Source organism: Protomyctophum parallelum (genome assembly GCF_964188405.1).
Source record: "Protomyctophum parallelum genome assembly, chromosome: 2".
In the NCBI taxonomy this organism is placed as follows: Eukaryota; Metazoa; Chordata; class Actinopteri; order Myctophiformes; family Myctophidae; genus Protomyctophum; species Protomyctophum parallelum.
The window spans coordinates 8,370,755-8,388,058 of NC_139699.1; positions in this window are offsets into that span (position 1 = coordinate 8,370,755).

The window sequence follows — 17,304 nt, forward strand, 5'->3', positions numbered from 1 at the left end:
AACACGTGACAGATCAGATGACATTTCTGGCTGACATGACGGTAGATACACGCAGCAGACATGGCAGAGCACCGTGACCTATTTTACCTCACTTTATTTAGAGGAACGTGTGCCTTTCATCTGGGGTGCTTGACTTGAATTGCCGCAGAGTAATATATCCAAGTCTGTAATTGAATTATGAAATGGCCACTAAGCCCCTTCAGATAAGGCAGGCGGCTAACCAAATGGAAAAATGATTTGCTCAGGTTTGCTTTGAATTATGATACACTGGTTGTCTTCGTTTGGACAGTACTGATTGGACTCCTATATGGGGAATGGGACGTTGCTATTACCGTCCATTCTCAGTAAGAACACAGAAAGACATTCCTGGTGCATTGGTATAATAGCAAGACCATTAAGGACATTGTCTTAACTGCACACTGGAAAGAAGAGAAACTGGCCACCTTCTCTAAATGCTCTCTCTCTCTCTCTCTCTCTCTCTCTCTCTCTCTCTTTCTTCATTTGATGCACACACAAATAAACACATGTCTGCTGTCTCTCTTTTCCTGGCTGTCTCTCACACACACGCACGCACGCTCTAACGGCACGCGCATGCACACATAAATATCTTGACGGGCATACACACAAACGCATTCACACACAAACACACTGCCAATCTCGCACTGCACGGACTATGGGCCCCACAAGTGGAGAGGCCGCAACTCGTAAAGCAAGCGGTGACGGGCTGATTGATCCCTTGGTGAAAATGGGCGATATTCCCCCCCGCATCGATATCAATAAAGCCTCTCAGGCTCGAGGCATCGCAGGGCCTCCCTTTGTTTCTCTTCCGAGGAGAGCTAAGAAAAATCTATAGACAATTGATGGTGTCTGGGAGAAAGGCTCTATTGGAGTATATCAAATCAACGTATCGGAGAAGGGAAAGTTTGCCCTGTGAATTAGACTGTTTTCACTCCAAGTTCAGCCATAGACAGGGGGGTGGCCATGTTTTTAAAGACGTATAGAGGGCAGAGGATGGACAAAGGTTGGACGAGATATATGTGGCTATAGAAACCAAATGCATGGAGAAATATAATATTCATAAAAACACGAATCATGGAATTGTAAAAACAAAACTAAAAAGTCTGTCCAATGAAACAGTAACTCTTTGTAGGTGTATTTGAAAGATATCTGTTTTGCCATAACATTACTGATATAGGATTTATGAATGGAGGAACTGGTGGAATCATTGCATAAACTAGAACACTCCATTCAGGAGCACCACAATACGCCGCATAGCTGCAGAAGAGGGGAGTGGGGTGGAGTTCTGGACAGAGATGTTGGGCCAGTTTTTATTGTGTGCACCCCAGGCAGTTTTTATTGTGTGCACCCCAGGCATTTTTTATAAGTCGATTACATATTTTATATTCATTTTGTCAGCAAAAGTATCTATCTCTGTGCATTCTTCCTTGCACAGAGATAGATTAGTGGCATTCACCTGCTTACACAACACTATGAGATGAAGAAACAAACGTGCATCATACAGCATAATGTGATGGCAGGACTGTATTTGAGGACACCAGATCCAGCGGTGGCCGAACGGTTTGCGGAGCGGTCTTGATATCGGAAGGTCGCTAGTTCGTATCCCCGGACCGGCACGTTAAAATTACCACCGCTGAAGTGCCCTTGGACAAGGCATTGAACCCCTACCATGAAATGTTCTATGAGCAGGGCCTGGCTGTAAACAAGTTCTTGAGCTTAGTCCAGTTACCCTGGGTAAACATAGTACCTTTCCTTTCCTTTCACAGTATTGCTCCACTGGGCTCTGGGACAAAGGGGTGTCTTCCATTGATAATTGCATTCACTTCTTCAACCTTTCCTGATTGGAATGCTTTTTCCTCTTCAGTTCTTCTGTTTCTTCTATTTCTCTGTGGATGGAGGCTTCCCCTAAAGGAGGCCATGCAGCCTCTTTACCATGTGACTGTCTAATTGCAATCTCGGCTGCTAATTTATGCACGCTTTTGTTTTCTTCAAGATATGTGTTAAGGAAAAAAAAGAAACATGCACGCTCGCACACACACACACACACACACACACACACACTTCAAAGGATTTGGGATATGTAAAGATTATAGCGACGGGAAAACATGTACAAGGCTGATTAGGATCATACAAATAAATTCATCATTATTTTTCATATGATAATATAAGTCAGAGAAAATGAGGAAAATCTACAGGGAAGACATAATAATGACATATGGGTATGAATATGCTACTTATTGTTGTTTTTCTCGCTTCCTTTCTCGAATACATTTACATATTTTCACATACTGTAGTATTTATTCCCCTTAACCCATTCTGACCGGGCACATCATGTTATGCTTTAGCTATTTAAAAATAGCAGATCTACAAGCTCATATCGCGCCACTGAGTGGCGCGATACGAGCTTGTAGGTCTGCTATTTTTGAAAAATCGAAGAGCGACTGACATTTTTAGAATCTGATCTCAGGTCAGAATGGGTTAATCAGACCAGTGTGTGTCCGGCGGAAACCTCGTATGAATCTGATCTCAGGTCAGAATGGGTTAATCTGCAGTAATGTAGGGCACAGACTGACCATCACTCAAAGCGCTTCATTGGCGTTTCTTACATTTGGTTTGTCAAGGACAGATCTCATGGACATACAGTAGCATTGTTCTAATGTAAATGAGGATCGAGACATTAAATACACATACAGCATACAGTACATGCATTACACACACACACACACACACACACACACACACACACACACACACACACACTCACACTCACACTCACACTCACACTCACACACACACACATTCATGCATATACACAAATAATTTAAACACACATAGGCCTATAAACACATCCACACACGCGCATGCACAGTTGCACAAACACACACACACACACACACACACACACACACACACACACACACTCACTCACGCACACGCCCCCATGCACAACCACACTGACATCACTTCACATGGGAATGCATGGTATTTACTTTATGTACGAGGACAGGTAAAAAACACACAAACCGCGGCGGCGGACACCGGCTGTAATTGAATGTGACTCCCTCCGTATACCGTGCGTAGTTCCAGGATCCCGGCGGCTAATTGGAATATACAGCCTCCTAAAGCACCGCTGAACTCCGGGGATTGGCTGAGCCTGTCAGCCGCCGAGGGCTCCGCCGCGGGTTTAGCTGTGTTAAGGTGGCATGGGACTCCCAGACAGCTAACATTGAAGTTGAGGGCTAGAATGAGAGGCAAATTGGAGGCTCCAAAGCAAGATGGGATGACAGGATGTGCGTCCTTGTATGTGTGTATACGCGTGCATGATGTGCACGTGTGTTTGTGTTTGTGTTATGAGACTGTGTGTGTGTGTGTGTGTGTGTGTGCATGTGTGTGTGTGTGTGTGTGTGTGGGATGTGACAGGCCTGTGCATGGACAGGTGTGCTGGTGTCTCCGTCGGCGGCGTTTCAATAGGTTCTGAATGGGAAACGTCACCGTGGCTCTCATTGCCTGTCTATTATGATCAGTGTCAAAGCCTGGTGCTGTGCAGGGCTCTGCTAAAACACTTTCCGTGTAGATATAGCACATCACAATGCATCTCGCCGCTTTCCTCAAAGTTATGTTTGAATTAAGGCGTCTGAACAGAAAGCAGCAGCCCCATTGTCATGTGGATTCTAATTATTTGTCCTCTTTCACAACTCCGAAAGTGAATGTATAAGTCCAGAAGTTTGTCTGCACATTGACTTGGTTTAGTTGGTCTTGTTTTATGCGCCACAGTAAAGTATATACCGTACAGGAGCCTATATACAATGTAGAAATATAATGTCAGTATAGTCTCTCATCTCACACAGGGGAAAGATGATGAGGATGTTTGCAGAAGACTGTCAATATGTCTATAGCATCACCTTTCAGTCATATTTCTCATATTCTGAAACTCAACAATCGGAGGAACTTGCTGTGTCTTGACTCTTGTGTCATCATGTATATCATTACTTTTGCAATAAGAAAAATAACGTTAAAGTAGTTCCTCGTGGGCCTGGGCACCTGGGCTGGTAACCCAGTCTGGCAGTGTACTTTTATTATGTAGTGATGCCCTAGTGTTTCCTGTTCTGCCTAGTTGTGCTTGCCTGTCTTGTCTCACCTCCCTGTGATTACTAGTGTTCTCCACCTGTGTCCTGTTAGTCTCCCAGCCAATCCCTGTGTTGATTGTTAGTCCTGTTCACCTGTGTCTTATGTTCCCTGCTTGAGTATAGATGTTGTTATGGTGGTCTGTAGGTAGTGTTTCCAGTCCGATCCCGAACGCCTTTACTGCATGTCACCCCCCCATCTCTCTCCCACATTTCCTGTCAGCCTACTGTCTGTCCTTCCATAAAAAAATATAAAAAAATGCGAAAGCCACAAAAAATATATATATATAAAAAAAGATAATGTAGTGAGGTTGACGTTTGGGGAACGCATCAATCGACAAATATGTTTCTAAGATCTATTAGATGTTCTTTTATTTGTAAATTAGATTTGGTAAAACCAACACAGAAATATAATTTCCTCCAGCCTACAGCTAATCACAACCCCCACATTCAGACACCCAGCTGCACCATGCATTAGGCTACTGCACACTGCTCAGAGCGTTGCATGTTTTACCTATTACGATACAGCTTTCAATGAGTCTAAAGCTACAGTATATCTACCTGCATTTCTGTACTAAATTGCGCTGCATTTATAAAATGTTACAAATAGCTGCAACAAGTTTACAATGACTGGTTGAAAAACAACACACACACACACACACACACACACACACACACACACTTATTCCTGAAACTCCAGTGTGGAATCAGGCAGTATCACTAGTTAGTACCGGTAGTTACTAGTATCACTCACTCCTCTCTGCTTTCTCCCTCTCACTAACCACTGCTAAAACCTCTTTCTACCACACCAAAATCCAATCCTGTACTTCTTCTAACCCAAGGAAGCTCTTCTCCACTTTCTCCTCCCTCCTTAAACCCCCTTCCTGTGTGGTGTGACCACCAGGAAGTTGACATCTGAGGAAAAGAAAAGGTTAAAAATCCCAAATTTACTTAAACAGAAGGATTGTTCAGATCCTTGTTTTGAAGATAAGTGGGCCTACATGAAACATATCAATGCAGCTCTGCCAATTTGTGAAAGCGTGGTGGCTGCAGGTGTATTGGGGGGTATTTACTGTATATGGCACTTTTTTTCATTGGATTTGTGAAGGACTGTGTAAAACAGTTGGTGTACAGAATAAATGAACCAAAGTTTTGCAATTTTGCAGATTTATTCTGTTTCTTGCAAGGTAATTCAAAAATATACTGTTCCACAACATGGTGGTTAAAAAGGTAATTACATAAAAGGAAAACAATAAACTTAAATGCCTAATTCAAGCATATACGTCTGTCTAGCTATACTTTTTGATGAGGCTATACTTAATCAGCATAACAGTCTGGCATACTGTCTGTATTCTAACAAGGGCAGAGCTACCCTCAGCATTGTGCCCCCCCCCCCCCCCTCTTCCCTGTACTACCTGATACCGGAATCTTCTTTGTGTTTATCGGCGCACAGCGGTTGGCAAACCAGGTTTTGGTGAATGAATGCCCCTAGTCTGGGCGTTTTGGTGAATGAATGCCCCTAGTCTGGGCGTTTTGGTGAATGAATGCCCCTAGTCTGGGCGTTTTGGTGAATGAATGCCCCTAGTCTGGGCAGGACTGAGCCTGGGAGTCGATGGGCACTGATGGGGCACTTGTTTATATAACTTTAGAGGCTGCAGCGGATCGGCCTGCCGTCTCAAGCGAACTTGAGCCATGCATGTGTTGTACCAACTAGACAAACTTATTGTGTTACTCGCGTCGCGGCTCGTGACTATAGGCGGATGTCACGATGTGTGACCAGGAGGCATGGGACGGACGGACTAACGGATTTACGGGAAATGCAACTTTTCATAGTATGCGACCTGCGGTCGCAAGAATCAATAAATGTGTATATGTTTCAACCAACTATTATGCCATTTGTAACCTGAAGCATATTGAAAATGTGTATGAAATATGCAATGAATGAAAACTGGATCAAGAATGAGAATACAAACTAACTGGTATTGAAGCATTCCCATTGTTTGGTGCTGACCATGTGGACAAAAGGGTAAATTAAATACTGGTCTAATGAGGAATGCATTATGATCAATCAGAGATATGTATACAGCTCTCTGACAAAGATATAAACGTTTAATGTTAGGTGTTGCATGGAAAATCACTGAAAATAATGCCTTGTTATTTTAATTTCATCAGAGGAAGACAACCAAAGTAGAGTCTTTGGAGCACAATATGAACTGAAAAACATAAATGGCAATGTGCTTGTTATTATTTTATTTTAGATTTTTTCTAAATACCAACTATTACTTATCAATGATAAGTATCAATGATACAATTTACTTTTCGATCTTCAACTGTTCCTTTCCCTGCTGTAGCCTACTGTATATACCTCAATGTCAATGTCTGTTTTCCGCCAGCCTTGATTCTATTTCATGTAAATAGTGAAACACACAATTATCATATCATAATTGCGGTAAAGATGGCTTTGACAGAAATTATTTCCCGTATCTAATACTGTGCTAATCGAATCTGTTCCCCTACTTGCTAACACGACCTCTTATGATTGAGTTTCGGACATTTGTTCTATTGTATACTATACCTACACACACGCGTGCGTGTGTTTGTGTGTTTGTGTGTGTGTGTGTTTGTGTGTTTGTGTGTGTGTGTGTGTGTGTGTGTGTGTGTGTGTGTGTGTGTGTGTGTGTGTGTGTGTGTGTGTGTGTGTGTGTGTGTGTGTGTGTGTGTGTGTTTTGTTGTAGGTTCTTAGCTTAATTATGATCCTTGATGACTATTTCTATGCCTTTGATGTATTACCTTAAATAGCCAATCTACAAGCTTTCCAACACTGTGATGCTTTTGGCACAAGTCCCCATAGGTATGTAATTTAGATAGCATATTATATAGACATAGCATTCTATAGTTATAGTGTATATGTATTGTTTCATTGTACTGATATCCTACTGTTAGACAGATGTTAGGTTCTTGGCTTACTTGACTATTTCGATGTATTACCATGTGGTGTTCTTGCTTGTAATGTAAGTCACTCTGAATTAAGAGTGTCTGCTAAATGCCTAAATTGGATACCGCAGGGGAAACAAATCCACAATAGTCTTTCATGTGCTGAGTACATTTATGATGATCCATGGATCCATGGCATGCGTATAGATTCTATAGGCTATTCAACATATTGTTTTCGTAATATTTTTTTTCAGAAATGGGGTTGATCTCTTGAACATGAATCTCTCTCTGGTTCTCTGTCCCTATTGTTCTGGATATGATTGATTGACAGATCTTAGAGCAGGAAGGATATGGCGGAGCTGGTCCGGTCATGTGACCAAACAGATGGCTGAGCAGACAGCTCTGTGTGTGTGTGTGTGTGTGTGTGTGTGTGTGTGTGTGTGTGTGTGTGTGTGTGTGTGTGTGTGTGTGTGTGTGTGTGTGTGGTATTTCATGGCACATGTATTTGTGTATCATGTGTATCTGCATGTGCATGTGTCTTGACATGTATGTATGCAAATGAGATTGGCCATGTGCATGCTTAATCAGTTGTAACACAACCATGGATCAGCTGATGCTCCTGCATGGAGCAAGCAAAGCTAGCATAGCTACCTGCAAATTAGTGTTGTTTTTTACAGCAAATTTTGGTTTATAGTTTTAGAAGTCTTTTGAATAAGATTTAATTTAGCTGTAGTCCTATTTTGTCACCTGGAATGTTTTAGTGTTAGACGATCTAGGCTACAATGAAGCTAATAATCTCTCAAGAACAGATGAGCTGCGCTAGGAAACAAACAGCAGAGGGCGCTGTTTTTGTTTTTCCTTTTTTGCCGATGGGTTGCAAATATTGACAAGCTACAAACTGTTGCGGTGTGAGCTTGTAGATCGGCTATTTTCAACACCAGAGCGCAACCAAACATAAAAAGATTTCTTCTCCTCTTCCCTCTGAAACAAATCCCTTTGTTGAAACAAAGTTACATAACATACAGTTACAACAACATAATATGAGCATGTAGAATGGCTATATTTTAGCTGAAAGTTGAACTATTTTCACTGAACGTTTGCCTGGCCTGACATTCCCAGAATTTGGACACTGCATTGGGTCCAAAAAGAGCTGGTACTACAATATGTTTTTGCTTCAAATACTGTTTTGAAAATGTCTAGCATCCCTGACGCATTTAAGTGAAACACAGCTAGAATGGTGCTTGAATAGTCTTAACCCCTTAAAACCCCATGGATGCGTTGTTGAGTCCCCTAGGGCTCTATGCTAGAAACCTTTGTTTTTGCTCTACATTAAATATCTTCGCTGAAAATAGCCGACGTAAGCTTGCTTGGTTAAGTTTGTTAAAGGTATATTCAGTGATTTCACTCAAAAAACCTTAGGTTTCGTTTTTGGCTGGGACCTAAGCCTTTCATCCAATCAGGATAGAGAGCCAAAAACGAAACCTAAGGTTTTTTGACCCCCAGGGGTTAACTGGGGACAGGGAGGAACTCCTTATATGGTCAGCACACGAGAGGATTATCACAACAAAACAAAACAATAAGTGATATTTGAATTAAGTGAAATCACTGAATATACCTTTAACAAAAGAGCCGTTACTACTACAATATATGCATTTGTTTTTGTTTTAAACGTGACGTTTTGAAAACGTCGAACATCACTGAAGCATTTAAGTGAAACACAGCTAGAATAGTGCTCGAATGGTCTTAAAGGCCAGATTGAGATAAGCCTGAGGACAGGTCTCTAACAATGAGCGATCACTGCACTAACAAGCCTGGCGGCTGCAGGGGATGCGTGTAATGTGATTGGTGCTGGCTGCCATCTATCTTGACCAATAGACAACTGACCTGGCTATGCCCCTCCGGGTCAGATAGAGTTCAACGAGAAGGAGACCAGCACTCACACGCACGCGCACATGTACGCGACCAAAACTGTGCACAAAAAAGTGAATTTGTGTGCACACGAATGGACACAAACCCACAATCTCTCTCTCTGTCTCTCTCTGTCTCTCTCTCTCTCTCTCTCTCTCTCTCTCTCTCTGGATTTAAATGGTTAAAACATACTCTCATATAGTGCAGATTAGCTCACTCACATAAATAACACCCAACCTTTTCCTGTGACATATACAGACACACAGTGGCACAATAGTATTCCCACACCCGGGTGTTTCAAACTTTGAAAGTGAAATATCCCTTTAACACATTGTTTTCTGTTATATAGATAATATTGAAACGGTTGCGGTTGCTGAGTATTGCATTGCGTCGTGAGTCAATGCAAATAACCCATTAAGACAGACAGACAGAGAGGGAGAGAGAGATGAAGAAAACGGACAAAGACAGAAAAGGTGTATGCTATTAGAGTGAGGAAAAGTAGTGAGAGAGAGAAGAGAGAGCGAGGGAGGGTGAGACGTGTTGACTAATGAGTGCTGTTGCTCCCAGAACAATCAGGGTCTCCATTCTGCCGTTTGCTCCTAACCTGATGTATAGTGTGTGCTGTGGGACGCGTTGTAATAAGACCATTTGGGCCTCTCATTGGTGGGCATTAGAGGCAAATATCCTCCACTGCTCTGAAGAGCTGAGCCTGCGGGGCTAAAGAAAGAAACGGTCAGCGGTGGGAAAAATAAACGTACTCAAATAAAAGTATCGATACTGCAACGTAGGAATGCTCAGAAAGATCAGTTTAAAGGGATTGTGACATTAAAAAAAAAGGTTTTGGAATTGTTCTTGTTTTTTTTTAGGTTTTCTAATCTCAATTGCACCCAAAATAACATGAACTTTTAACATTCAGTAGATTTTCTGTGATCTGGGGTTTTCTGGCTCAAACAGGTGCTCTGATTTGCCGGCAGTAAGTGACATCACTTACTGCAAATCCCATATGTCAATGGGATTTGCCAGCAGATGTCACTGCTTCACTGTGTTGCCTGTTTTCATTGTAGCTCAAAAGGCCCAAAAAACCCAAAGAAAGCTTCAGACCACAGAAAATCCATTGAATGTTCAAAGTTCAGGTTTTTTGGGTGTAATTGAGGTCATAAAACCTAAAAGAAAAAATAAAAAGAAATGAAAATGAATGTCATAAAACCTTTAAGTATAAAAGTCCAGAATTTCAAGTTTTCTAGTAACTATAGTAAAAAAAAAGTTTTCAAATAATTGCAGTGGGGTAAGAGTACAATATTTTCCTCAGAGATGTACAGTAGTGAGTTAGAAGTAAAACTACTGTACTTCAAAATTGTACTTTTGTACAGTAGCCTACTTGAGTAAATGTGCTTCCCATACACAGTGAAACAGTAATGCTATGGTAGCTATAGCCACCCTCGCTCATGTTCATGTTTATATGCATGTAGAATTGTTTGTCACATAATTGTCTTCCACTTGGTGCAATGCCAATAGAAAACAACAGAACACAGGCAGTGGAAACATGAAAGAAGGCCCCACACTATAGCTCCCTTAAGTGCACTATATTGGCACATTTACAAGGAACATTTCAGCTAATGCTCTTCTTCAGACTTACATACAGAGAAGACATCTTTAAATAGGCTACACACACTGATCCATGATAGTCACATGATGTCACACGTGACGTTTTTTAACAGGAAGGGCCCATTTTGCTCAAGCATGATCGCAGCAACAGCAGTAAGAGAGAAACAAGAGCAGGTTAAGAGTCAAGGATCAATAAGATACCAGACATACTGCATTGGGACTCTATCAATAACTAGAGATGCACCATATTGAAATTATGACAAGATATCCAATCTCTAATTATTTGCAGGGTCTATCAGCCCACATTTTTTTATATCACATTTATATTGAACTCATTGCTGAATTTTTACTTTTCAGAAAAAAATTCACACGTGCACAAAGACCCGCACACCGTCTGCACACCGTCTGCACACCGTCTGCACACACAATACGAACACTTTATTTAGGCAACGCTTCGGTCAAAGAACTTCTTCAGGCATCTGATGCATCATCGCATGCATCATCTGATGCATCATCTGATGCATCTAAATACGCTACCCATTATATCGTGCATCTCTACTATCAACAGTGCTTTGTGCTAATTATGTACAGTGTAAACATCAACAGTGAACGTATATCTCGGTAATGTGTACAGTCTATCAACAGAGAATAATGAATTCATATATGCACAGTCTCTCAACAATGAATATACGGCTGCATTATGTGGATGCATATGTTAGAGGCTTTAATAACGATTGGTTGTTTATGTAATTAATGTATTGCACAATTACGCATTATTATTTACCCCAATGTTGCATGTGGGTGCATGCACATGATACATCCCCTTTACACTGCTACAGTACAGTAGGCCTATATGTGAAGTGTAGACCATGAGAGGGTTGAAGCGCATTGTGATAATCAGGGGTGAAAATGGAATGAAATTCTTGATGGCAACCTAAAAGCCTAATCATGCGTTTGCGTTTGTTCTCAAATATACGTTTAGTGACTGTTTTGATTGAGATGGTGATTACAATTTTTATTTCTAGCCTTGATTGTCATCTTTGAAATTATAAAATCTTCAACTGGAGAAAATGTGCTCATCTGACAGACAGCTGATGTGTCTTCTTCTCGGTATTGCGTACCTGACCACTTTCACTCCTGATTGTAATGACAATACGCTTCAACTAGTGACAGCTGCACATCATTGTAATCAGGACATTGTATAATGCACATTAGTATAATCTGCGGAATATCTAATGACAAAGGGCTGATCGTTTTATGGAGCATATAGCTACTGTGGGTACGAAAAATAAAAATGAAACGTCTCAGCGTTCTCAACACATGAAAGCCTCAGACAGACACGGTAAACTAACGTTGACCGTCTTGGAGGAGAAAATGGCTCCTCACTAAAGAGCTACACAGGGGAAATCGGTTTTGTCTAAATCACAACAACATAATCAGCCATGTTCCTCTCTTCTGGGAGTGATGAGAGAGAGAGAGAGAGAGAGAGAGAGAGAGAGAGAGAGAGAGAGCTCAATTTCATGGGAAGGTAATCAGTCAGGGTGGTGAAGGATTATGCCTATGGCAGGAAAAATGGTATTATCAACAACTGACGCATTGTCACTCACATGCATGCACACACACACACACACACACACACACACACACACACACACACACACACACACACACACACACACACACACACACACACACACACTCACTCAGTGTCCCCACCCTTCCCCCGTCAGAGTGATTCAGCGGCACCTTCATTGTCTAACCATTTATTTCAGAGAACAGATGAGCGGTATACAGCAATAGTGCACGCGCACGCACGCACACACATGGCCCCTTTGCATGCACACACACACACACACGCACACACACACGCACACACACACACAATACATTTGTGCATACTGCATAGTGGCAGTAAAGGAGGGTTGGGGCGGGGTTAAGTGTGTGTGCATGTGTCTGTGCATGTGTGTGCATGTGTGCATGCCACGTGCGTGCATGTGTGTGCGTATGTGTGTATGTGTGGGGGGGGGGGGGGGGGGGAGTTGGTGCAGGTCAGCTGCTGAGGGAGAGCAGAGGGGCGATAAGCACTCTGTGAGTGGCAAGTGAACACGGATAGCTCCACATCAACTGCCAATATGTTGCGCGGGGCTGGTAACAGGCAGGGGTCTCTGGGGAGGGCTGCGGCAGACGGAGGGGAAAACAATTTCTGGTGCCAATAACCCCGAGCGGCGCAGATGAAAAATGTTTTAATATTTGCAGCTGCTTTATGGCTGCTGCCTGTGACAGTGATGGAGTCAATGTCAGCTTTTTCCTTTTAAATGTCATGCTCTGTCTGAGGCTGTCAAGACTGCATGCCTGGCCATGTGTGTGTGTGTGCGTGCGTGCGTGAGCGTGCGTTTTTCATGTGTGCCTGTGTGTTTATTATGTGTGTGAGTGTGTGTCTTTCGAGGGAATGTGGAATTGATCTTTTTCGCTTGTAAAGTGCCCAAATGTGGGACAGCCCCCTCCTCCTCCTTTTACAATTTGCCCCTAAACCACCCATTTGTGGTCCTTATCTTCCTCCTCCCCCTGCCTCCATGAACCCCCTCCCCTCCTACCATTGCCTCCCCCTCCCCACAATCCTCCAGTTGTCCATAAAGATGGCACACTCAGCTGTCAGACGACAACTCCCCAAACCCAGCAGCCATCATTTAGATAATCACTTTCTTCCCCTTTGCATTTTATTTGGATTTGATTATTTTTCATCTGCGGCAAAGATGGAGGCCATAAATTAGATGGCGTCCCCCATGCCCATACCCTGAAATCAAACGTTCAGCCAGAATCACAGAATCAGCAAATAGAGAAATGGGAGAGACGGTGAGAAAGAGATAGATAGAGAGGGAGAAAGGGCTACAGGAATTCTTCGAGTGGAATAACATAGATACCACCTTTCAGCTATTATGCCACCAAGACCATACGTATTACTAGTGTTATAATGCCCCATCACCTTTCATTGTATTTTCCTTCACCTTCGCCAGACTGTGTTGTAGTATAATGAATCACAAATGAAATATATGATGAATTTAGTCAGACTGTATATACGTGAACGAAAAGCACAGCCTTTAACCATATGAACCTATAGTCCCTATAGTATTCTGGGCATGTCATAATGGGCAGACATTCAGTGAAAATCGGCAAACATTCAGTGAAAATAGCTGATCAACAAGCTCACAAAGCGTTGATAGCCAAGTACAGATCCCAGGGGGACCCCGGTCAACACAGTACGCAGTTAGGTATAGGTGGCAAAATTACACTTGAGAGCACATGATTATAATACATTATGTCCTTATATAAGTAACAATGTGAGCATGGTACCGGTGCTAATTTTGAATGGACAGGTTATATATAATATTTGTGGCTAAGTGATGTCTAAAGTCATTCAAAACCATCGCAGCTTGTCAAATCTTTGGGTTGAGCGTCTCCTATTGTTCCATGAACTGCTGTAGACCCTGCTGACCCAGACTTGATCCCACTTAGGGGGTCAGAGGTTATATCAGCTATTGTAATGTTAGCTCTCTGCTCTCACCCCATGGTGATGTGTGCAATGCAGCAGAGTAACTCTCTGCTCTCACCCCATGGTGATGTGTGCAATGCAGCAGGATAACTCTCTGCTCTCACCCCATGGTGATGTGTGCAATGCAGCAGGGTAGCTCTCTGCTCTCACCCCATGGTGATGTGTGCAATGCAGCAGGGTAGCTCTCTGCTCTCACCCCATGGTGATGTGTGCAATGCAGCAGGGTAGCTCTCTGCTCTCACCCCATGGTGATGTGTGCAATGCAGCAGGGTAACTCTCTGCTCTCACCCCATGGTGATGTGTGCAATGCAGCAGGGTAGCTCTCTGCTCTCACCCCATGGTGATGTGTGCAATGCAGCAGGGTAACTCTCTGCTCTCACCCCATGGTGATGTGTGCAATGCAGCAGGGTAAAGGCCTATTCATAGTCTGGATTTTCGGTGGTAAGGTGACCACCGCTCCGGTGGTGAGCTGACCACCGGAGCTGAAATAACGTTGAGCGGTGGTGAGTAAAAACAGAGAGAAGGGCTGGAGCGGTGGCGGTGGTTTGCTCTTCACCGCGGCTCGTGACGTCATGTTGTAGTTCGGTGGTCACCCCACCACCGTAAAACCAGACTATGTATGAGCCTTAACTCTCTGCTCTCACCCCATGGTGATGTGTGCAATGCAGCAGGGTAGCTCTCTGCTCTCACCCCATGGTAATGTGTGCAATGCAGCAGGGTAGCTCTCTGCTCTCACCCCATGGTAATGTGTGCAATGCAGCAGGGTAGCTCTCTGCTCTCACCCCATGGTGATGTGTGCAATGCAGCAGGGTAACTCTCTGCTCTCACCCCATGGTAATGTGTGCAATGCAGCAGGGTAGCTCTCTGCTCTCACCCCATGGTGATGTGTGCAATGCAGCAGGGTAACTCTCTGCTCTCACCCCATGGTGATGTGTGCAATGCAGCAGGGTAGCTATCTGCTCTCACCCCATGGTGATGTGTGCAATGCAGCAGGGTAGCTCTCTGCTCTCACCCCACGGTGATGTGTGCAATGCAGTATAGAGTAGGAGTCTCCTAGTACCATTTTATCACCCTGTATATTTACTTAGACATCCATAGCAAGCCTTGCTGAGCCATGCGAGGCCCAGAGGGCAGGAGCCTATCTCCTGTTCCTGTAGCGTGAGGCAGTTTGATGTACCAAAGGTGCATTCCGTGGACATGACGCTAGTATGTCGCAGGGACTGAGTGCCAGCAGGGAGGCACTGGGTTCCATTTTTCAGTCTTTGGTATCTATGACCCAGCTGGGGATCAAACCCCGACCTCCCAGGCTCAGAGTGGACCATCTACTGCGTTGACGTAGATCAACGCCAATGGCATTTTGTGTTAACCACTTCCAACCTGGCGTCCCTATTTTGGGCACTAGCTTATTTTTGCTATTATCACAAAAAATATACAAAAAAGGGCTTGAGTAGTTAACACACCTCTGCATTAAATAAAACACCCTCAATGCTGTTGTATGACACGGCTTTAATCATTCTTTTGTTTTCACATACAGTAGCGCTCAGCTTAGTTTGAACTTTGTTTGAGCCATACTACTGTTGCCACCACAGCCCATACGTACAGTGCATGTGTTCAGGCTGCCTGGCCTAATTAAACCGCTTAATCAGTTAAAGACTCCAGCGAACACAGTTAAAGGGGAATTAAGCAGGAAGGAGAGATGGAACAGAGGAGGAGAGAGCTGGAAGTGCTGAGGAGGATGCTTTGTCCGTCTCCTGTGTAACATAAAAGAAGGGGATGGAGGCGAGCAGGGCAGGCCATTAAAAGTGAACGGAGGGTGCCAAACTGTTTTGCTGCCGTTCTGTTGTGGGTGAGCGAGCCAATCAAGGCGCTTGTTTAAATGGAAAACAGGACGTCTCCACAAAGAGGCAAATTAAATGCACTTTGCTCCGTTAAGCAGAAGGGAGACGAGGGAGCATAGGAATTAAGACAAAAAGTAATAGCTAGGAAGAGAAGACGTGGCTTCTGCAGTCATGGAGTCTCAGTCTCCCTCTTGTCTTTCGGTCTGAACATCATTCGGTGGGTGATTATTGAAACTTGGGCATATGACACAATATTATGTTATGACTGTGATCAGTTGCATCACCAACGTGAAGATTAACATGCATTATAGTAATTTGTGCAAAATAACACATGCAAGGCCAGTGTTTTACGGTGTGTTTTACCATATCAATAGACATGTCTGCACGTTGCATCATAATGCTCTGGCAGCATAGTGTTATTCGTGACAAAAGCTAGTATTTCCATTTGAGAGCTTAAATGTGAGGCTTAGTGAGACATAAGACCTGGGCAGTGTTACAGGTGTGTGCACACAGGCAGACTGACACATCACGCACGTATCAGTCTGTACGCACGCAAGCACGCACGCACGCATGCACGCACGCACGCATGCACGCACGCACGCACGCACGCACGCACGCACGCGTAGGAGAGTAATCTCCTGTTTTGCTGCAGGCTGCCACTCTTCACTTTCCTCTCTTCTCTTCTCTTCTCTTCTCTTCTCTTCTCTTCTCTTCTCTTCTCTTCTCTTCTCTTCTCTTCTCTTCTCTTCTCTTCTCTTCTCTTCTCTTCTCTTCTCTTCTCTTCTCTTCTCTTCTCTTCTCTTCTCCATGCTCTCTCCCCCTGTCTTTCCACAGATCCACATGGCTTCCTGGATGCTGCCCAAAATGATTCAGGCTCATTATGCAGGACACCCTACGGGGGCAGAAAACTGGAAGAGGAAGAGAAGGGGAGGGGGGGAGAGAGAGAGAGAGAGAGAGAGAGAGAGAGAGAGAGAGAGAGAGAGAGAGACAGACAGAGTGCAAGGAATAGCCCATCAGCATCTGTTGGCCTCCAACGTCAGTCAGTTTTTTTTTCCCACAGACAGACGGATCCATGTTAAATAGCTTGGCATCATAATTATTTATTATTTGATTTGTTTTTGTTTGTTTTTTGTATTTGTTTTCGAGTTTTTTGTTTGAAATTGTAGGTATTTTTAGTTGTATCTTGTATTTTGGACCAAGGGTGGGGGGTGGGATATAAGGGCACAATAAAAATAAATATATAAAATAAAATTAAGTACTTTTGACATCCTACTGTACTGGGCTATATGGTACATGTTTGTACTTTACTCTGTTGTCAAAAGCAATA